The following is a 23,739-nucleotide window of genomic DNA, read 5'->3' as shown; positions in this document are numbered from 1 at the left end:
TGAGAGAGATGGGTTGAAGTGGTTTTTTTTTTTTTCTTCTTTTCTGGCCACTCCTTCGGCTTAGCTAAGTCCTTAAAGACAAAGTCAGGGTAAAGAAGCAGCTGGGCTTTTTTTAATGAAATTTTAGATGTGGCTTTTGAAACAGTCAGTTAGCATGTACGTGTGTGCGCGTACGTGTGTGTGCGTACGTGCAGGCATACGTGCATCCTGAGAATGTTTCTGTTCCATGTAAAACTTTATTTTGCTTCTGTTGTGCATCCTCGATTTTTCCCTCTGTTCCTCTCTCACAGATGCCTGAGTGTGCGTCCACTCGCTTTGTCTTTTAGCCTTCAGAAATAACTCTGCTTGCATTTTTCGCACTACTACGAACTTGACTTACATTGCGGTTGGCCTGCCCTCTTGCGCAGTGCCTTTTCCGCGGGGCAGGCTCGCCTCCCTCCCAGCCCAACAGGACGCGGCTGAGCCTTGCCCTGCTTGAGAGAGTGCAACGCTGGTGCTCACCGCCTCATCGTCCAGCTGTCCCTCAGCTTGGGGAGAGCCCGGCCAAAGCCAGGCCAACCCTGCACACGTCCTAAATACGCTCTGCAAGGCAAGGGAGAAAGTATTTTTAAAAGTGCCCTATTGTTACAGCAGGAGACTCCACGTCATACCGGTCATGTTCTTACTAAGCTTCCAAGATAGTAGGAAAATCTGAAACCCAACTGTGGGCTTTTTGTCATCCCCAGTAAGGCAAAAGCCTCTCCTCGTAGGCTGCTTTTCGAGATCTTTCTGTGGCCGGCTTTTGACACCGCATCACCTGACGCGATCAGGGGGGAGCCAGGGCCGGCCCGTGTTTACCCGCCATCCTCGGGGGACGCAGCCCTACCTTGGAGGCCAGCGTCTTTCAGTTTTACAGACAAAGAGGAGGCGAGCGCTCGCACACAGCTCAGCCGGCCGGCCGGTGTAAAACAGTTCCAGCTGTGGCCGCTCATGGATGAGGGGGAGGGGGAGGGAAGGCATTGGCTTGTGTTTTAGGTGCGGCTTCATGCGTAGAGCTTGCTCTAAACATTGCTTTTAACTTTCTTAGAGGAGGGGAAAGGGATATAAACAGCAGGCGATTCTCAGCTCAGGAAATTATAAGAGCATTTTAAAACCTAACGTACAGTTTCAGGTGGAATTGCATTTCACTCTGTTTTGGGGGGAGTCGAAAAATAATTTTTCCCTCATTCTACAGAAAATCTTTTCCTCTGGCATTTCTCAGTAAATGAGGCAAACTCTGCACCACATTTAGTTTGGTGGCCCTAAACATTGTGGGCTTACAAAAGGCACGTCTCACTTTCGGAAGGGCTAGCTTTCTTGGTTTGTTGGGTGATTTTCTTTCACATTTTTCTCTAGAAATGTATGGGGTGACAAAATTAATTAGACCAAACTCAGGTGTGAAAAGTTTGATAGCGCATATGGTTTTAACTAATGCTTTTGCTGATGCGGCTACTGTCCTCTGAAGGCTTTATATCTACTGTCGCAGAATAATTGAAGATCAGGGGAGGCTTTTAATCACCCACAGAACAGTGCATTTTTGGGAAATGCTAGGAAGGAGGGGTTTGTACCATTTGGAGATGAGAGAGCGGGAGCTGGGGTCGGCATGCACCTTCTGCAGAGACACGTATTTAAAAAGAAAACCTAAACTGTTCTTGCCTTCCTGGAGTATGAGAGTCAGCCGGTATTTTTTATCCTTAAGAAAAGTAATGAGAGGAACCTGCTTTTGATATTTGTGAGTGCAAGTCAAGCTGAGCCTCCTGCTATATTTTGGTAACACTTTCACTGGACAGAATGTTTGCCTTGTTCATTACAAAAGTGGTGCCAGCTGCCTGTCTGACAAAGCAAGTGTATTTAAAGTGCCTCACTGTGTGCTTAATGCATTTGAAGAAGGTGTTTTGTATTTTAAGTACTTATAGGCGTCCAGTGAAACATTTGCATCTGGCACCCTTTTTAAAAATAAAAGAGGAGAAATTTTCTCTTCCATGTGGTGCCTTTCATGAAAATGCATCTGTCCTCTTCACTACCCATTATCAAATACAGAAAGGTTTTGTACTTAGGGATTCTTTTATTATTATTATTTTAGTTGTATTGGTAAGAAATGTGTCTCTCATGAATAATATCAGCAGGAGTTTCCTATTAAATGGTGTTGAGCATGTCATGGACAACTCGATTTAACTTTTAAATTTTCTGTTGCCTCCTTAGGAAGGATTCAGATAGTGCATCAGCATAATCTTAAATTTATTTCCTGGGGAGGCCACATTTCTTGTTTTCCCAGTCCCCAGCCCTGAACACAAAGTCCTTCTCTTTTTCTGCGTAACTTCAGAGCAAAGTTGGCCTGCCAGATGGAGTGCTGCTGCACTGGCTTTCCCCTCTCAGACACTGAAACACATTATTTTTGAACCATACCCTGTCTCCCCTAAGGCTCAAAACTAAAAGACTAGCCTGAACTCTGATCTCTGGCACGGTGGCATGATGCACTGCGTCACTCCTAGCAGGCCAGTGTTGCATTTTCCTGCTTTCCAAATGAGCATAATGTCATTTCTTATCCTTTCTAAGATTTTCACCCTGGAGGAATGTGGTCAGGATTATTTAGAGGAGTTGAATGCAATTCAGTATTTGCAGTTTGACTCCCTTGCGCGAGGAATATGCAGTCGGGTGATCCTGCATTCTTAACCAGAGTGCCTGTTCAGAAGCCAGCAAAGTAAGAAAGACAAGCAAGGTTTCCATTGGAGAGAGATTGCTTACATAGCAATGCATCGCTTCTGTGGTATTAGGCAATGTCATTTTCCTTGTCTTCTAGCAGAAAAGAAAAAAAGTCCAGTTGCAGCACAGGGGAAAATCAATGCACAGGATATGTAAACTTTTTTTCAGTTGTTAGTATCCCGAACTACTTAACCACTAATTAGTTTCTGTTTCTTTTTGGTACTTGTTTCTTTTTTTTCATCTTGGCACGTTTGCTGTATTATAACCATGTGCTTGATTTGATGTCTACCCGTGGACTCAAAGTAGATACTTCGAGGAGCAAAATTAAATCATTATTTCTGTTGAACTGGTTAGATATGCTGTCAGGAGGACTTAGCCATGTTTCCCACCTGATGGTGGTTGTGAAATGTGTATGCTGCTTGCTTTGTCAGCGGAGTAAATTTTGACTGAAAAAAGAAAGAGAAATTCTGTTTGAACAAAGGCTGTGTTTTGTTTGTACAGTGTGCTGCCAGGCCATAGTGGTATTTCTTTTCTCAGTGAAGCCTGTGTATTGTATGAACAGCTAAGGATTCAGCAGCCTCATCATATAACAGTGTCATAAGTGATTGTCTCACCCATGTGTTAGAGCCCTCTGTCTCATCGACCAGCAGCATCTCTGAATATTGACAATTTACACAATAAAAGGAATCAATATGTAGAACAATACAGAAATTTTTAAACCATAAAATTAAATAAAAAGATGCTGTCTGAGCTGGCAACCCAACATACACTTCACACGAGGTACACAATATAGTCCATTCATTTGTAGGACACTTGCTAGTCTGCTGAAGTCTTGATCTTTCTAGTGATAGAAAAGTGACAACTAACAGGCAAATCTAGAGTCCCTTTCTCTCATTTCCCCCAGGTCCTTTATGAGTCAACCTTCCATTTCACTGGGAGGTGTTTGTCTGGTTAGGGTGCCTCGGCTGGGCTGTTTATAGGGCAGCTCGGGGTTTATTACTGGGTCCTCCAAGTGGGAGTTATTTCAGCCACATTTACCAATTACAGCAGTTAGGGAGAAAGAGCAGAGGTGCTGTTGCCTGACAGGTTAAGCACTAGGCACCTGAGCCTGTTCCCAGATATCAGCTGTGAGTGAGTTGAAGAAAAAAGACTCTTGTTTTGGCCTCTGCAGTGTGGCAGCATGTCAGAAAGCTGCTCGGGCAAATGCCTGTCTTCAAATATATAACTAGTCTTCTCAACTTCATTGGTTGTGTCATGCCTCTTTGCCACTGCTAGGGACTGATGTGAGTGTATCACAAATACAGGTTTATGGTATGATGTACTCCTGTTTTAATCTAGACATTAATATGAGCAGCATTCTGGCCGGGACCGCATGCTGTATTTTCAGGTGAAAGAGCCATGCCTCTGTCTGTCTTGTCATCATCCCCTTTTTTTCTCATTTTCTCTCAGTATTGTCACCTTTAACTAGTTTAGTTACGAGGAGTTAAAAACATCAGTAATCTCTTGTTTGCTGCCCGCCTCAGACAGCAGCAAGCATGTACACACAAATGGCAACTTACCTGGTGATAGAAGTGCAGAGCGAGTGTGCCTTTTTTCCTTGTATACTTGTCTGGCGTTCTCGTTTATCAACAACAAAGGGGTCTCTGCTTGGGGTTTCCTATGTCCTTGTTTCTTACGGTGGAATCCTCCATTTAATGTGTTTAATATGGTAGGAATGTGGAGTAAATGTTGACCTGCTCTTGGGTTACTCTACTGGGAGACTGTTTTCTTTGTCCTGTCCTTCCCTGTCCCCTTGCTCCACCTCCTTTATGGTATGGGTTCTCTAGTGTCTAACGAGGTGCCTCAAGGAAGGCACTGAGAAAATAGTTCTTTTCTACCTGACTCTGTTTTCTCAGAATTTATAGGAACTTGATAGCATGGAGTCCCTTTTTTCCTGTACCAGATTTAGTTGCAGTTAACCAGTGGATCCAAGACTTATCAAGTGGGTTATACACAGGCAGATAGATGCTGTCTGGTAGCATGTGCTTTATTTCTTTGGGAAATCAGACTGAAGATACTCTATTCTAACTTCTTAGTTATTTAATTTCCTGCCTCAGAAGTGGTCCCAATCCAGAGCTGAAGGAATGGAGTATTCCTTCAGCTCCAACCCTCACTTCACCATTATCCTTTAGACCCCCAAAATGCAACGTTACCTGTCAGGCTGAAGAGCTCTGGATGGGAATCCCAGCGAAGCCCATCAGTGCCGCTTCTTAATCAGCTGGAGAAGTCACTGCTCAATGATGTGAAGCACTCTTTGCCCTATCCCTTGAGTGCAGAATCCAGCTTGGGATCTCTCGTGCACCGGTGCCTAGTGTTAGGCAAATTCTAACATTTGTTATCCACAGTATAGAGGAACAACAGAGCTGCTCATTGTCTGGCACATACCTTCTTCCTTGAGGCCCATATTTTGATCTCTGCGTCTCCTTTTAAAATGGCAAATCTGTACACTTCCAAAGTAATTTTACTTTACCATAATAAGTGCTGCTGCTGCTTTTTCTCTCTTTCTTTTTCTTAGATGTGATATCATGTTTTGAATTGGAGTATTGTGTCACTGTGGTGTGTGACATTACACTGTAAAATATAAAGCTATAAAAGTCTGTAATTTATAAGACTATATTAGGTGCTTACTGTATGTATTATGGCCTTGTAATTCACCATTGCCTATCATTTATTCTATATATAATTCCACTGAGAGTTCTGGTGACATTATAAAGGAAAAAAGTGTAGCTCAAGTGGCTTGTCATCAGAACCCCAAGATAGAATTTCTGTGTATTGCATTATATAATGTTTTTAGTATTGTCCATAATGCAAGAATGGGAAATTTCTGCTTCAAACAATTCTAGTTTATGATCCAGAAATGTTATTTGTATCTGTCAAAATTTTCTGAGTAGGAGATGACATCATGTGCACTCAGCATCTTGTGGAAGACTTTGTATTAGGTTGTAGTATCACATGCTTGTATAACAAGGTCAAGACATCTAGAAAAAAGTTTTCCCAGCTTTGCTTTGTATGAGGCTTTCTAACTTCAGTTGAAAAAGCAGCTAATTCATCTGTTCCTGAACAAATTCCAAATCTTTCTAATTGGGAATTGTCAAATATACTTAAGGTCTTCCTTATGTTTGAAAACTGAGTAACAATATTTTACACTCATTGTTCAAAATGCTCTGGAACTGCTATTATATTCACGATGTTTTAGAAAACACAGAGTATCACAATCCATTTTTGGAAAAGTTCTTCATGTTGGTGAATTAAAATAATAACAGATTTTATATCTAAAATCACAAGCTCTATTTCTAAGGAAACAAAGAGGCAAAGCTCTTCACTTGCAGCTGAAGAATTATTTGTAGTGTGGTTTGGATGAGCTCACTGTCTGGCTCACCAGGTTTGTCTGTTGTCTGTGCAACAGTTTTGTTACCTTCTTCATCAAGTGTGTTGAAAGCCGAGCATTGTCCCAGTTTCAACAGGAAGCATTGGTGCAGCTGAGCCTCTCTCCTTTGCTTTGTGGGTGTGCTGTGGCAACTCTTACTGAGGGAGCTGCCAGTTTGATACTCAGCTTCTTTGAGCTGGATGAGGTTCTTTGCCTTCTCCCACTGAATCACCAAAAGGGAAAAGGGGTGTGTAAGTTAAGTGAAGGACTGGAGACATCAGATCCTGGACTTGGTCAGTGGCAGGTCATTTGAGGGGAATCTCTTTTGACTTTGACCCATTGCATCTGGACAACTTGCAGCAGAAGCTGTTTGATGATGGGAGGCACTTGCAGAGAGGTGGGTCTGAGGAACTGAGATTTAGCACTCAATGCTATATATGAAATTCCTAAACCGTCACCACTTCTTTACTAAAACATAACACAGAAAGTAGATGTTTTTAAAGATGGAAGAAAGTTTGTGAAACTTTGTTGGGATTTTTGAAGGGGAACTTAAAAGAAAGGATATAGTTAAACCTAGACCAAAAATTTTTACAGATGTTTTTCTTGCAGCACAGTGGGACAGATGTTTGCAGGGATGAACAGATCAGACTTATGGTATGGTTACAACCATTTTAATAAAAAAAGAAGCAGAGGGAGGAGGCAGGCAAGGAATGGACCTGCAAGCTGACTGATTTCCCTTTAAATCACGTTGTAATTTCTGTTTTGGCTAGTAAGTGACTTGAAAGTATTGGAAGATAAACAGCCTCAGCTAGGGCCTGGAATTCTGCCATGTGCTGGTCTCCCAATTAAGGGATGAAATTGCAAGATACTGTTCAATTTCACTGCAAGTGTGGCTGGGTTTTGTGGGTCAATAAAACAAATGGAAGGGTTTTTTCCTCTCCTGTTTGTGCCCTTTAGATGTGCCTTGCACAGTTACCCATGTTAGCAGTTATGAGACTTAGCCACACAATCCCTGCAAACTGATGGCAGGAATAGGCTCCTGGTTGAAAAGAAAATGGTGGATGTTTAAGTTTCTGTGGAACTTCTCAGTTGAGTAACTTGCCTTACTTTTTTTTTTTTAAACTCTCATCTTGGCATTGAGCAGTGACTTAAAATCATAAATACAAAATACGGATTTCGATTAAGGGCTGAAACTTTTAAGCGCCCTGCAGAAAGCCTCATGATAGAAAAAAACTCAAATTACTTTCTTCATGTATTTTTAAGGGTGCCATTTTAGCACAAATTTCCATTGCTTATGGTGTTTTATTTTTGCCATGGTGCTGTTGTATTTGTAGTTGTACATTACTTCCTGACTTAAACTATCATTTTCTAAACTGCAGAGGTAAAGAAGTATATTTTCTTTTTGTGCAATTTTGAGAATAAATGAAAAAGGAGGTAGTGTCAACCTGAGAATGATTTTCACAGCTCCATCCCATGTTGTAACAAGATTTTAGAAGGTGCAGAAAACCTCTGTCCCATTAATTTTAATGATACTTATCTTAGTGCAATAAAAAACTATGAAAATGAAATAATGCATATATTCTCTGAAGCCTGAGCTCTTATCCACTGTGCTTGCTTAGTACTTAGTTCTTTTGTGGGTTTCTTTTTTTCTTTTTTTTTTCCCATCATTTGCTGCTGTGGCAATCTTTTGTGATGTCACACAGAATGGTAACTCAAGCTCACAAGCGGTACCAGTGAACCATGAATGTCACAGAGTTGCACAGGTATAAATGATAAGATGTGGTCTTGTATAGCCCAGAAATTTTGGGGATGACATCCTGAATCTACCAATTACATAGGTTTGCCAGAGACTGTTCATGGAATAATGATTTTACTCCCTATCCCGTACAAACCATTTAAAGAGGCATCGTATCACAATTGCCTTTAAGTGGAGAAGTTTCTGAAAATGTGTGAAAGTTAACTGGCTTTTGACAGAGTTCCCTCCCTCCACCCAACGTAGTAACTTTAAATTTTAGGTATTTTGCAAACATCATCGGGGAAGCTTCATACTGGGTAGTGAGTTAAAACCCTATAACCAGAAAGGCACCTTGATAATCACATCTACTTGAGGTACAAACTTGAAAGAGAACGGCATTACTTTATAAAAACCTTTAACTGGCCATTAGAAGAGGCACTGTATGTTAAAACATAGGAAGTAAGTGAAAGGCAGTTTTTGTGCCAACAATTCTTCACCCTGTTTGTTCAATTCATAAACATAGCATTTATGGGAATAATGCAGGTAGAATGGACCCTTAAGTGCTCACCTCTCAAAACAACTAATTCTTTCCTTCCCTTTTCTCTCTCTCTCAGATGTGTATGAATGGCTTTAAAGCGATATTTTACATTACTTAAAAATTATGTGAGTGTTTGTTGCTGTTGTGTAGGAAGGAAATAAATCATGGGCTTTTGTGGGATTTTAAATTCATCCCAGGAGTGAAGAGCTAATATCAAGACCTTCACAACTGGGATTAATTTCATGTATCTCTCAGGAGTCCATTGGGTATTATCTTTATACATTATAAAAATGTGTTTTGATATGCTTTAAATTAGTATTTTTTTCTTGTCTGTGGAGCAGAGGAAGAGCGAGAGCATGTGTGTGCGCATGTATGTTGGATGAATTGATTGACATGGGTGGAGAGCTGCTGATTCCAGTGTAATTAAGAGTATTGCTGTACAGTGTTCTTCCTGAGAGTTACAAAGATTGAAGTACAGTCTACGCATGCAGACTTGATACAGAAAAGGAAATTGACCCTACTCCAAACACATTCTTACTCTTATTTTGTCCCCTTAAAAGGACTTTCTTCTTCCACTGGAAGTCTGTGGCTGAATGCCAGCCTTTGCACATCTTCACCATTCAGTTTCTCTGGACATCCTTCAGCAGATGCTGTCGATTCTTCACCTTTCTTTCATTCTACTCCTTCTGCCTTCATGGATCACTGCGTGTTTGCGGTGCATGTCAAAGAGAAGGGCAGAGTGGCAGGAGGAGGGCTCGTAGAGGCTTAGCTTCCCAGCTCCACCACATGGGTGATCTGTAGTTGCCCAGCCCTGTGATCCTCACACGTTGCTGTGACCCTTCGCCCTTGTAGGCAGCAACACAAGCTAACTAGCATGAAACCTGGCGCTTTTTTTCTTCTTTTTTTCTTTCTTTTTTTTTTATTTTGGAATAATTTCTTTTTTAAAAAGATAAGGTTAAGGTCAGAATTGGTAATGGGGATGTGTGAGGCTTGGAAATACATACAATAGTTCAAAGAAACCACAGCTACATTTGTGTGTGTTTCTGTACACGTGTACAATGGCACGTGTGCATTAGCAGTGAAGAAACAGTTGCTAAAATGGTTGATCAGGCAAATAGCTTAAATATTTACTGAGGTTGTCTTGTCTCCTTCTGCCTGGTCATAAGTTTTAATCTGCCTGTGCTGGTTGTCTCATTAATTTAAGAGGATAGAATTTAGCGCAGTACTTTTGTGGTTGCCCTGATTGCAGAATACCTCTTAGGCCAGAGGGAGAAAAAAGGTGAATACTGTCTTTATAAGTGTGTATTCCTGTAATCTTTTAAATAATGTATGTATGTAAGGAAACCTGAAAAGTGTGCTCTCCAAAAATTTCACTTAAAGGTCAGAAGGAATCGTTCTAATGTCCATCCTGTTTGTACTAATTTTATCACTGTAGGGCACGGCAGGTTTGCAAAATGTATGCTTCACTGTATGAGTCATTGTGAATTTTTCAGTTCTTCAATGACTTGAGTATTGCAAGGTTTTTTCTTGGATAGTATTCTGCTGGCAAAAGATTTAGTTAGTTTCAGGTAGAATCCATTACACTGTTCTCTGTCTCCCTCTCTGACTCTCCACCCTCTGTATTCCCTTTCTTCCTTTGTCTTATTATACTGAGGCTTGGTTAACAGCAGTGATACTAATGTACTTACATACTCACAGTCTATGCCAGACTTAAATGTTAAATACACAGTGCAAAAGAAGGAATCTTGAGGATGAACACTAAGTTCCACAATAGACTTTAAAATGCTACAAATATATTGAGCAGATAGCCCTCCCATCTGTTCATTGTGCCACATCCTACTTTGTATCGAAATTATGTCGGTGGGAAGCCTGAAGAATTTTATGTGTAGTCTCAAGAAAAATAAACAGCCATTTATTTGCTAAGGCTAGTCCAAACACTTCTGCCATTGCAAATGTACAATATATTACAATAATTTCATCTTGTATTTATGTAATTAAAAGGCTAACTCAAAAAAACATGTGCATCATTTAGCTTTAATGTGCATACATGTGTTGTGGTACACCTCTCGGTTATTTGGCTGTGTGTCTTTGTGTTTGCCTGTGTTGAGTTTTTCCTCTCCCTGCAGAACTTCTTATACTTTTATTGGACAGGATGAAAAGTGCCACAAAATCAGAGGCTTATATTTTATATTCCTTGTTCAGTATGTGGCCCTATGCCATAATAATCCTTCCAACTGAAGCCTGGCTCTTAAGTCAGATTAATTCATTTCTTCATGGGTTTTTCTGTTGCACTCATCATGACAGTAGTTGAGTGATCTGCAAATATTCTTTATCCCATGAAGTGAGGTGCCATTATAATTCCCATTTTACCCATGGGGAACTGAGTCACCTTTAATGAAGTCATGCTGCTCAGAGTAAGGGTCTGGGGTTTTTAAAAATGTATCCTTCGTTAGCACTTCATATGTTCATGACATCTCAGACCTTCCATTTTTGCTTTATGGTGAAGCAGTTTCCTTCCTTCTTGTCCTCTGTCCTCCCTGTGTGCCAGCAGTGGGAACTGTAAGACAAATAGGAGATTTTCTGCCCAGGTTCAGTTATCTGTCTAGCATCACAGCAGTCCCTGAAAGGAAGAGTGGTAAGGAAAGTCTTGTCCAGATCTGTGACGTGTTTACGGAGAAATCCATAGCAGTTTAGCTACCAAATGCTAGCAAATCTGTACTGAGTGTGCAGACAGTGCTTTTTTTTTTGTGTGTGTGTGTGTGTTAACTTAGTCAAACCAGCACTGTTTTTCTTAAGAACAGTAAAAGGCACGTGGCTGGTATCAGCCTGACTGTACTGCCAGATTTTAAGTCCTTTCTGTAAGGATGCAGTTTCCACAACTTCTCTGTTAAATATCTTCAGACTTTTTTTTTTTTTTCCATGAAAAAGATGACATGTTTTTCCAGACTTCTGTCTTAGAGACACTTGAGCTGCCTTCAACTGAACTTTCCAAAAAACCCAATATACCCTGAGACAGATACCTAGTAGGAAAAATTCCAGCCCAAATAGTTAAGATCTGGCAAAGTAATACAGAGTTGGAAAAAAAGATGTTAGAGTCAGAGGTATTTGTGAGTTCTAGTTAAATATGTCACTGCCTGCATATCTTATTGTATCTTTGGTAGTTGCCACCAATTATTTTTATTTCAATGGAAATCCCTTTTTTCAAGCTTGCATTATCAGAAATTATTGTGCTAAGGGTTAGGGGGATTTTTTTTAACCTTCTTTCTTTTTTGGTACCTGTATTGAGAGACTGATTTCTCTGAGCTACATAATCACAAATGAAATTAACTTCCTAAGCTTAACTCAGCTTGCTCACTTCAGTTACCAGAGACACCAGAATGGTTGTTACGCTTATGAGTCCTGTCCTGCTAATCGAATATTAGAATAGATTTGATTTTCCCCTGTTAGCCAAGTGAAGTTTTCATGTGGTTGAATCTGTTATTTGGTAATGACCTTCTTAACTGGGAAATTTTCTGGATGCTTTATTTGCTAACTAGTCAGACTTAGACTTGGAAGCGTTTCACTATATATACATTCACATTATGCACAAATGAAATCAAACACAATTCTTACAGTCCAAAAGAGTAAAGGAAACCCTGAATGTAGTGAAACCACAATTTCCTGTTGAGGCCATAAAACAGAAGAGCTATCTGTGATTGCTTTCTCAGTGGCAGCATTGAAGGGGTAGGGCTGTGCCAAATGGGTTGATGTTTATGGATACACTGGTCACAAACTCATGTTTGTGCAAGAGGTAGTTGGACAAAGCTGCTTTTAAATCCTCATGGCTATTGTAACAACTCTGAGCCAGAGGTTTGAGTACTGATAGTGTCTGCCTTAACCTCAGTGCTTATTTCATCTGTGCAAGGACCTTCTGGGGCTTATATGGATGGATGAATAGATTTTTCCAGCAGATTGTGCATGTTTTAAAGTATCAGGCTATGGAGGGCCTCATAACTTCAGTGACTGTGGAAGTGGTCACAAAGCAGTGTTAAGAAAACACTTCAGATAATAATTGGTCATCAGTTGTTATTTGTTTCTCAAGTGTTCAATTTTTGTGCAGGAGGATGGGGAGAGAGTAATGCTACTTTTCCAGCTTTGCCAACAAAAGGTATAACTACATGAGATACTGAAATGATGTCCTGTTGTTCCTTGACTCTTAGGATGGTCTCAGTATCTGATGAGTCTGATGGACCTCTTGTGGCTTTCAAACACATTTTCAGGTGCTCATGGGCTTTTCACGCCTAGCTTTGTGTCTCTCAACTGAACCTGACTGGACTGGCCTCCTCCTTGATAGGGCTTTAAAAGCAAATTGTAATACTGTTCTGTGTGATGTCCATGTTATTTTTTTCTCCGTTCCTTTCTTACATGCTTACTGGACCAGACTGAACCCTTCTAGGGTCTGTTGGTATGGCTGACATCCTCAGCTGCAAATGGGAGTCAGATGAGACAGTGTATGTTTCAGGTGTGTGCTCTGATTATGAAACTCGCTGCAACATTTTAGGAGCTTTGCTCAGATGTCTTTCTGGGGCTCTCCCAGGGCATGCCCTGCTTGTATAAGAGGCAGCATGTAGTGGCAGCCCTGGCTGCCCCTAGAACCCAAAGCAATCTAGTCATGTCAGGGTGGCACGGGGCCAAGCTAATGATGGGCAAGATTTTTATTAGCTTTGGGCAGGTCCTACAAACAGAGATATACTGCTTCTGGAAATACAGCGAACAGCACCGCTCGGTGTGGCCATACCATCTTGGGCCAGGGCTGGATTGAGGGCCGTCTCTATCCTCCTGCAGTGGGTACTGTAGATGCACTGTCAGCATCTACATATAGCAAGGTCCTTGACTAGCCCATCTTCTGGTGGTATTGAGGTCTCCGGGCATGGCCAGGGTTCCCATGCACCATGGAGTAGAGAAGTGACACACCCCTGTGGCTGAGGGCCTCAGGGTTTATTCTGAGGGTCACCTTTACCTGGCTCTCAAACAGCACATGCAAGAGGAGAGGTGTCTGTGATGAGGCCTCTTGTGGCTAAAGTGATGGAATGTGGCGTTTGGCAGTTTATTTCTTCGGTAAATCACAGCTCTGTGCCTCAGCTTCCTCTTTTGTAAAATGGGGTTAATGATACTGTCCTCCTTGTTAAAAGGCTCTTGGTATATGCTGATGAAAATACTCACTAAATGTTATTAAGCTGTGTATGATACATAGAAGCTAGGTTTTATTGTTGCTATTATTTTCCCAAACATGGGTTTGCATTGGAATTTCCATCTCGTGCTTAGTGCAGATAAGTACTGAAATATATTTATGCAATAAGAACAGTAAGGGAAGAAAGAGCTATACTTCTGACATGCTAAAAAGTGACTAAATCAAGGTTTAGCTCCTTGGGAATTAAGCAGCTGAATTACAAGCACCTTAATAGGAGGTTCATAATATAAATTCTTGGAGATCACTGAGTACAGAAGAACATTCTGGGGGTTTCTGTCTCTGCTATGTAATCTAGGAGATAGTAAAGTGTGTTGGGCAACACAGCATATTCAGAGAGTTGGGATAAGCTCAGGACTCACATGAGGCTGATGAAAGAGAGAAGATTATTCTCAGAAGTCCAAATTGAGCTTTGTAGTCAAGTTTGTAGACGTACGATGTAGGATGTAGGGCCTTCATCAGCTGCTTCTTTGTGCTGCAGCTACCCCCTCCCCAAACGCTGCAAGCTGCTAGCTGAGCATAAGCACAAGCAATGTCTTGACGTGTTTGCCAAAGAGCATCCTAAAGAATGTCCTCTTCGGTCTCATGTCTGAGGACTGAAATGAGGACCAGGTTTCTCATATGAAATCATCTCAGCCTGTGTTGTCAGGGAGAGGGCAGGTTCTGGACTGAGCAAAAGACAATATTACAAAAGCATGAAATGCCCACATCACTACTGCAGTGTTGCACAGAGCACTGTAGGTGGGTGCACTCCCTTTTATATTCTGTGTGTGCTGAAGGTGGCAGTCAGGGAAGGTGAGGTTGGTTGAGTTTCTTTTTCCCATATCCAAAGTAGTATTTTTTTCTCTGTCCTGCTGAGAGCTACTCTCAGTTTTACCCCTCTAGTGCCATTAAAAAAAAAATTAGCCAGCATACGCAAATTAATAAAACCTAACAGTTTGCTACTCTTAAACCTGCTAGAAGAGCTCTTTCATGGTTGATTGGGTGGCTCAGGAGGTTACTAAGGGGAGATACTTTTTCTTCCCTTAGTCACCTGTTTGAGTCTTTTCCAAGCTAAATAATAATACTCATTATGCAATCGCATATGTTCGTGTCTGTTAAATGAGTTGTACTTTCTTCAGGTCTTCAGGGACAAGAGCATATCAAACAGGCATTTTCAAAGTGACCTTTATCTCCTTTTCCTCAGTGACCTACCACCCTATGATTGCTTGCATTTCTCAGTTCAAACACCTTTCCTCATAGAAAGCAAGGCTCACAAGTTTGCATTTCCCAGGCTTATTGATGAGGTGGTATGTTTTTATTGTTGTTGAAATTGTGTATATTCTCAAGGTAGCTTAACTGCTCTATACCTAAGTTCCTTCAGAACTCTTAGTTCTTAGTTATATACCATGTGCACAATGCATATTCCTTCTATTTTTCTGGGGTTTGTGCTTAGTTTTTTCCCCCTACTAAAACATCTTTTTTGATGTCTTGTTTGCCTGACAGTTTCACAGGTACATTAGCTGAAAGAAGTAGGTCAGGACTGAAATCAAAGAACAATAGGACTGGAAGATCCAGAAGAAATTAGTCCAGGTCCTGCCATGAGGCTGGATCATGCATATGTAGACAATCCCTGCTTGTTGTTTTTTGGCTTGCCTTTGGAAACTTCGAGGGATGGGGTCCCAGAACTTGCTGAGGAAGCTAAGCTTCTGTGTTTAGTTATCCTGAAATTTAGACTGTATCTGACCTGAGACTGCTCTGCTGCAAAAAAAATACATTGCTTCATTTCTGTCCACTCTAGAAATTCATTGTTTTGTCTTTGATGCAACCATGTATGTATTTGAACTGCTCTATCCCTGCTTGTGGTTTTCCCTTTTCAGCCTACATGAATTAGATTCTTTCAGCTTTTCTTGACTTCTCCTGCTTGGTACACCTCTTCTCCATTTTGTTGATTTCTTCAGTTAGATATCTATCGAATCCACTTCGTGATGAATACTGATGGGAACAAATCTGTTAGTGTCTTAGAGAGTTACTCTCTTTAATTAGTCCCCTGACAATGTGATAATTCATGGATCCTAATGATTTTCTTACAGATCTTTTCTTCGTCTTACCTTTTACTGTACAGGATATGTTCCTGCATTTTGCTTATACTTGGGATGACCATTTGGCCAAAATAACTCCAAACCTGTGCTATTTAACCATGATACTTTCTCTCACATTTCCCTTCCTCTTCTGCTATAAAATATGTATGTGTTCTGTGACAATGTTATCATAGATTTTATATTGTAATAGCCCTGTAGGTGATAACGTTTATCACCATATGAAAACACCACTGTAGTGTTTTGTGTCTAAAAGGCGAGAAACAGTAGGGTTCAGTAGTTATATGTATTTTGAGAGGCTTATTTCAGAAGGGCTTATGCAACTAAAATATTTTAATATGATAAAAAGAACTTCAGCCTATTTTTAATGAAGAAAGAGCAGAGCTCATTTCTCAGATTTTGCCAGTTTGGCATTTATCAAGGCCTGTATGAGTTGTAAGGAAGTACAACTCATAATTCCTTCATAAGTGTCTCATTTGAGAAAGTAAATGCATGGTGAGCAGTAAGAAGTAGAATGCACTAGTGTGTTATATTTAGGGACAGAAAAGCAGAATAATTGCAATGGAACTAACCTTGCCCACTTTAAAATCACCAAATGCAGGAACTGAGCAGAAAGTAGAATTTAAGTAGTAGGTATGTAATTAATACATTTATGTTTGTGTTGCAGATGCATGTAATTTATATACAACTAAGCAAAAATATTAAAGCCCATTTTCCCTTTTTCCTTTTTGCGTGCACATACAAAACATTAAATTTAAAGAGCTGTACTCCATTAACTGCTAAGATTCACAATTGTTTCTAGAACACTGAAAGTAGCTCTTGCAATGATAATTGTAAAATGTAAAGTAAGAGCAAACAGGTTCGCATTTAGTATAATGATTAGATAACTAGGGAAAAAACAGCTATTATGTGTTCCTGGACCACAGTGGAGGTAGAAAGCAAGAAAAGTATGTGGTGTGACTGCATATTATTAAAAATGTAACACTTTATATTTACTTTGCACTTAAAAATTTGAATGATCTGACTAACAGAAACAGACAATCTAATACAAATGGTTTGGAATACATTAAAAATGTATACAAGACAAATCGCTATTTTATAATCGTTCAGCAATGTAGTAAATTTGCACTGCAGGTTTGATTCATAACAAATTTGCATAACATTTATGTGGGGTTTTCATAGTGCTAATACAGTTCTTTTAGCCACTTCTTATGTGTGCTACTGTTCTATTATATACCTTTGGGGGTACTTGAAAAAAAGGGAGAGTGGGGGATGGGAGTTAGTGGGAAGAATATGACAGAGTTGTAACATGAAGGTTTGTAATCACAGAAATGAAAAGCTAGGAAAAATGGATTGAGAAGTGTATATAACTTAAAATTGAGGGAGGAGAGGAGAAAAGCATGTATTCTGGGCTCCCATGTGAATTACATTATATAGTATTCACTTCATCATTTAGGAGGGCGTGAGAGAAAGATAGGTACCAAGAGTGCATGGACCGAAGGGGCTTCCATGAACAGCTTTGTTAAGTGAAGGTGCTTGTTAATATGCCTTGATTTGCATATGCTTTATATCCCCTAAATGTTCTAGGGGCAAATGAATGTTTACATTGTATATTTTGCCTTTTAATATTGTAGCTCTTAATCCTCTTAATTCCTTTGCATTCAAAAGACCAATTTGGAAGAAGAAATGTGAATTTGCTTTAGGAGGAAATAGGAAATACAGAGGCATGAGGAGAGAATAGGCATTGAAGAGTAGGTGGAATGGATCCATTTGAGAGAGGTCTCGTTTGACATTTCTACTATACCACCACCTTACTGCTGATGTGCAAAGACAGTAGTTCATTGAATAGGAATACATCTAAGTCCCAGCTGTGAAATGTCTGTGGTGAAAAGACAAACATATTTACCAGTATGCTTACAGCTGCTTTCCAATAACTTTTAGAATTCCACTTATCACCCACCACACCTCCCCAGTCTTAATCTCTTTTCTGTATTCACCTTTTCTTGCTGTAGCATCCACACAAATCAGACAAAGAATAAATGCATTGACCTGTACACAGAAGATCATAAACACAGATTTCGTGCTGGTTTATTATCAACATCATTACTTAAAATCAATTTTATATCTTCAGATAGCTTGTATAAATATTTATTACTTGCAATATTTTCATGTTGAATTTTGATAACCTAATGCAAAGTTTAAAAGTTAAGAGGTAAGCTAACTGGCCTGGCCAGTGCACTAGTCAATGTATTTATATACTGGTTTTGAGTAGGATGATATTAACAGAGTTGCCTGTCTGTGTACCTCATATTTAGCAATAGGTGAATGATATGTATTTGTTCCTTTGTTTAACGGAATTTGTAAATTCTTTTGGAGGACAGTAACAGAATTTCTATGCTTGGTCACAAGGTACAAGTTTAATAATTTTTTCTAGGTATTCTACAATGCCTAAATTCTCTCTTCCAGGCAGCTCCACTTCCTGTAGTTTATTCTCTCAGTTTGTTCAGATGTCCTGGTGGTTGTGCTGAATACAAGTTCTGATGGCTAGATGGATAGCCTGGAGTCCTTCTGCCAAAGACGGTCATAAAGTTATGTTTGAGTTAGTTAAATGCAAGGTTTTTCAGCATCCTGAGTGAAGAGGAATGGCTTTTGATTTAGCCTGTCCTTCAGTGGTTTTGCATTGTCTCTTCTGCAGCTGGGAAGGAGGAAACATGTTCCTCAAAACCATGAGGTCAACACACATGAAGTTCAGGTTCTGAACATTACAAGGGTTAAAAATAAAATCAGAGGCACACAGAAAATGTAGCATGTGGTCACTCTTTGTTTATCCTTGCTGAACAGAAAGGTTGCAGTCATCTGTTTAATTCAAAGCTCGGTGAGAAGCATGTAGGAGAAGGCATGTTTTTAGACTGTATTCTGCAGTTTGCTTTTTGGGATAATAGATGTAAATGTAGTGCAGTGATGATGATGTGAATGTGAAAACTGACAATGTGGGGAAGTAAATGAATTTATTCATTTGTGTAGGGAAAAGACCTCTGGTGAGCTTCATGACGGTGAAGTTAACAAAGCCATAGATAGTAGCCTTCTCTGCTGTTGCCTTGAACTTAATGTTTTACCAAACAGCATATAGGCAGCACAACTGTGTATTCTGAGCAAATACGTGGAGTGACTTGCTCAGTCAGACTGAAGTAATTGTAAAGAAGACCAGTAAATTTCATGTCTGAGAGAAACTGAAAAGCCCTCCCTAACAAGCAGTGCAGCCTGTTCTAGCCACGCTGATGGTTCCTGTCCCAGCTGGGCAGTCGGCTGCCTGTGCTTCAGACAGTTAGAGTGACCAGGGTGCCTCTTCCCCGCTTTTGGCAGTCTTTAACTGAAGAAGTAGATGTTCTGGACAGAATGAAGGATGGGAGATAAAAATCTAAGGGATGCCATTTCAGGTGGGATTGAGCTCCCCTAGCTTTTGAACCAGACACTTCCAGAAAACAGTTTGGCCCATCCTTAGAGAGTAGAGATGTAGGGTCCAGTGAAGAGCCTCCACCTGTCTCCATTGACTAGAGTGGGAGCTGAGTCAATCTGCTGAGATTTGGCAAGGAACTGTTCATGGGTATTGCCAGTGACATTAAATTTCACCCTACAGATCAAGCTAATTTGGGGGCCTTCTGTGGAAGTGTTTCACAGGCATACTTAATTTCTCCCAGTATTTTAGTGAAGAGAGGAAGTGATTTCCCTGGCTGCGCCTCACCTAGAGGATCACAGTTTTGTAACTACATATAAAATGATTTTGTAGCCAAACCAAGAAAACTAGATGACACAGTTCATGAGTTACATCAGGAATTTGTAATTTACATTTAAAATGCCCCTTTAATATTTCCTTTCTCCTTTTTTGGTTCTTCATATGGTGAGGTACTTTTCTGAACTATGATTGCTGACTTTCTTATACAAGAAGCAAAATCAGAAGAAGAGTATGTCCATTTGTCTCTGGACATGTAAAATATTCCTAAGCGCTCCCTTCCTCCAACTTATAAAAATCTCTGTTTTTTCTAAAACTATTTTAATAATATGACTCATTAGAGAAGGTTTCCTTGCCATTAAAACTGCACACACTCAAAGCTGCTGTAAAATCATAAAGTAGGTAAAGATGATGAGGCTGAAGTAAATTAGGTTTTTTGGTTGATATCAAAGTTGTAAATGTATTTTCTTGACTGCTGAATGACTGTAATAGTCACTTTACTCTTCGTATTAACAAGGTGCTGGAGATTTGGTGCTCCATGCTGTACATGATGCCAAATGGTTGAGAACAAGATGAGTGAAATTGATCTGTGTATGATAGGACTTGTCAGACTGCTAACCTGTAACAAACGGCTCAAGAACATGTTTGTGCAACTCAGTAGTAGCAATAGAGCATTTTAATGACACTTTTATCATATTCTTTATTTTGAGTTTTTGCAGCTGTCATTTTAAAATAGGTTTTTATGCAGTTCCCATTGTAGTATGAATGTTCCCACTTCGAACATTCAACCCTGATTTGGGTTGTGGTTTTTTGCAGTTGCAGGCTGTATGCTTTATTTGTTCAGAGGAAGAAATAGAGTGAAGAATGGAAGATACATAATTTAGCAATTTTTCAATAAATACAGGAAACTGTATGCAATGAACGCGTAATTTTTATGAATTGGAACCTTAAATCATAAATAAAATGTTAATTTGTAGACATGTGTAGTTGTGAAGCAGATGGAAAAATAGAAATGTGCCGGAAAAGTAGGTATTTGCAGAAGCTAATGAAGTTAATTGGTCTCATTTGGCTACACTGTTTTCCCAAACCCCCCAAAGACTGGGCTTTTTAATTCTTTAATTAAAAATGAGTAAGGTATGCTAATATTATAACCTTTATTTTTTTTCTAGCTTTCTATATACATGCATCTTATTAATAGAATCACCCTTAGCAGTCCAATATTAGCAAGCACATTAGTAATCTGGAAGTTCTAAGGAGGGTGCCAATATTTTGAAACAATAATTAAAAAATTAGCAATCCATAAGTTAATATATGCTTCAAAACCCTAATCATTATTTCCTTTTCCTGTTTCTACATGATTACAAAGAAAGGATCTGTTTTTCTCCAATTTAGGGAATGTAAATTAAAGTACACAGAACAGTTTATGCTGTGGAAGGTTTTAATTTTACATAGAAATATTTAAAACAATTTTGATTAGCTGGGTTACAGGCTAAATCTGCAGTGAAATACTACATAATATCAGTGAATTGATACACAGCTACATGAGTTCCCTTAAACTGTTTTTTTAATGGGAGGAAAATATTGGGAGCTATATATTCTCCTTACTAATGGGCATTTGAAAAAAGAAGTTCAGTCCCTATACTCTAAGATGGCACTTGGGACTGTAGTCAACATAGTTGAATGTGCTGTAGCGTTTTGCAGGCAACTCAGGGATACCCACCACTGCAGCCCAGTCATCACTAACATATCGCCTTGCTCTCGATTCCCTATGAAGTTTTCTGTATCTGGATGATTGAGTTTGAGCAACTACTTAGGGTTTCAAAGGATTTGGATAATGTTACACTGTAGGGTTGGAAATCTCTTTGAATACTGTGTTGCAAAGGGACAAAGACATAGTTTCAATGCATTTATTAGGCCCCTGCTGTAGAAGTGAGGAACAATAAACCATCTTTTTTAAGTTAAGAGATCTTGGAACAGGCCGCTCCAATAAATCCTGGGTTTAAGAAGTGAGGTACGTGCTGCAGTGCTGAAGTTGTTTATTCATCTGGAGTGTATTAGGCTCTTGATTAATAAGAAGACATCTGCAATTTTACATAAGAAACAGAGCGGGCAGTTTGGCAGTTGTAAATGGAAATTGGGAGAGAAGAGCCAAACCTATACAAAGTCGTTGTCTGCTCCTCGTTGCCACTGATCTTGGTAATAATTATTATTATTATAGTGGTTAAAAATATACATATTGATAAAATGTTTCAATCTGAGGGGCTCAGCAGCTTTTTTTACAAGAACCACACATCTTTAAGAACTGGTAGCTTTTCAGACAGCTCTATAAAATGAAAAGCTGTCTTTGTGTGCCTAATCTGATATCACAGGTCTCACACTGAAGTCTGACAAAAGTAACACATTTGAAGTCGATGAATTTACACTGATATAAGACTGATGTAAGGTAACATCAAGAATTAGTCCGCATCTCTCCAAAACGTGAGAGCAAAATCTTCAGTAGAGAAGTAGAATGCCTGTCAGAGACACACCTTTCATGGGAATAATCTTGCATCTAAATTTAAGAAGGCTTAAAACGTCCAACAAGTAAATTGGGCAAAAACTGTGTAAAGCCCAAAAAATAAACTGCTGCATGACACGTCAAGTGAGTGTGATGACTGAGAACTTCACTGAAAGCCAGTAGGGTTGGGGGGGGGGGGGTGTTTTGTTTCTTTTAAATGGAACGCTTAACTATGCAAGTACATAGTTTGGTGGAGAAAATAGAACTCAGCAGAGTTTCAGACAAATTGGTTCCCAGTTAGAAATTGATTGGGAGGGCCAGCAAACAAAGCATTAGTGGATTAATTTCAGGAAGTCACATGCATTGTTAATAATCCATAAAAGGGCAAATTCTGAACAATTGAACATCTCACTCCAAAAAAAATGTTGATAATATGACTCAAATAGAAGATCAGCACTTCTTTCACTAGAAAAGGGCAAGTTAATTCTTGCCAAAATGATTGGGAGTACAGGAAATTTTCAGTATTTAGTGTTGAAAACTTGACCAAAGCAATTTGATCCTCTTGGCACTGCGAGTTTAGTCAAAGTGTAGGGCAATGGTGAAAAAAATGAGAGGAACTATAGAGACACATCTGAAAGTTTTCCAGAGTCGGCTATAAAGCAGGACTTTACTAAGTTCAGAAAGTGGAGAATACACAGGAATCATTTTGATCGTTTTGCAAGCCATCTATCTCCCTTTCATGACTCCATAAATATTTGTGGCAACTCTTAATAAGGAAATGTAGGATTAGCAAAACAATGCATGTTGGTTAGCCTTCAAGGCAGTTACAGCTGGAAGTGGGGAGCCATGCCATATGATCAAGCAGCATTTTATGGATCTTCTGCAAGCAATTCTTGGGCCTGCGACAGGGCCATTAAGCGTAGTTTAAGAAGTTGCTCTAACTATACCTGAACACACTGAGACTTGACATCCGACTACATAGTCAACCACTATGGAGCTCATTGTAGCTGACCTGTGGGAGAGGTACAGTTTGGCCATTAGTGTCATCAAAAATGTGTTAACATATGTATTTCCTTTATCATACTGCTGGGCCAGCTGAGAGACCACCTCCTTCAATGCACTAGTGCTGCAGTTGTACCCTGCAAGATGCCTCCAGCCAGCCAGCCGGCTAACAGGGACGGAGCTGGGAGCAGTGCAGTCCCCAAGAGGAGTTCTCACTTTTGGAACCGATCTGCAAGCTCTGGCTCAGTTAACCTTGCAGACTTTTCTGGAAGAGTGACTTGAGAAATATGGGTTTGTTTATTTTTTATCTGGAATGAGTTAAAGACATAATTTACATCTCAGGGTCTTTGAGGAAATTTTTGGAAGAAGGGAAAGCTTTCTTTTTGGATGTGCCTTTATTTATTTTTATGTATGTATAAAGTACACATACACATTATTTCCATATATATGTTTCATGTATATACTAGCTTTCCGAATAGTCACTTCAGAATGCATTTTGTATATGCAAGTTAGTGGTTAGGTATTCATACTTGGTTAAAAAAAAGTTTCATAATTAGCATAAAATAAAATCACAGTGTGCTTTTGCTGAAAATATTTATTTGTGGGAAGTTAAAAAAATTCCTATGATACAAAGACTTTTTTAACATAACTTATTGAAGAGCAGGAACTGTCATGGTAGCATATAAATAGGGCAGATGGAGATAACCCCTTGAGGCTATGGGACTTGAGTTAATAAACCTTGAAAAGTTACCATAATTTTCATTTTGTATTTTCCTCATGAACCCAAGTAATATAGCTCATTCGT

At 39.6% G+C, this 23,739-nt stretch overlaps 1 protein-coding gene across 11 annotated transcripts in view; it reads left to right on the top strand.

The window, feature by feature from the left end:
* Positions 1 to 23,739, top strand: part of ZNF521 (zinc finger protein 521) — a 233,201-nt gene that overhangs the window by 52,582 nt on the left and 156,880 nt on the right. The window lies entirely within an intron of this gene.

The sequence above is a fragment of the Harpia harpyja genome, chromosome 5 (genome assembly GCF_026419915.1).
Source record: "Harpia harpyja isolate bHarHar1 chromosome 5, bHarHar1 primary haplotype, whole genome shotgun sequence".
In the NCBI taxonomy this organism is placed as follows: domain Eukaryota; kingdom Metazoa; phylum Chordata; class Aves; order Accipitriformes; family Accipitridae; genus Harpia; species Harpia harpyja.
Note: the sequence above shows the minus strand (reverse complement) of the source record. Positions and strands in the feature narration are given on the sequence as shown.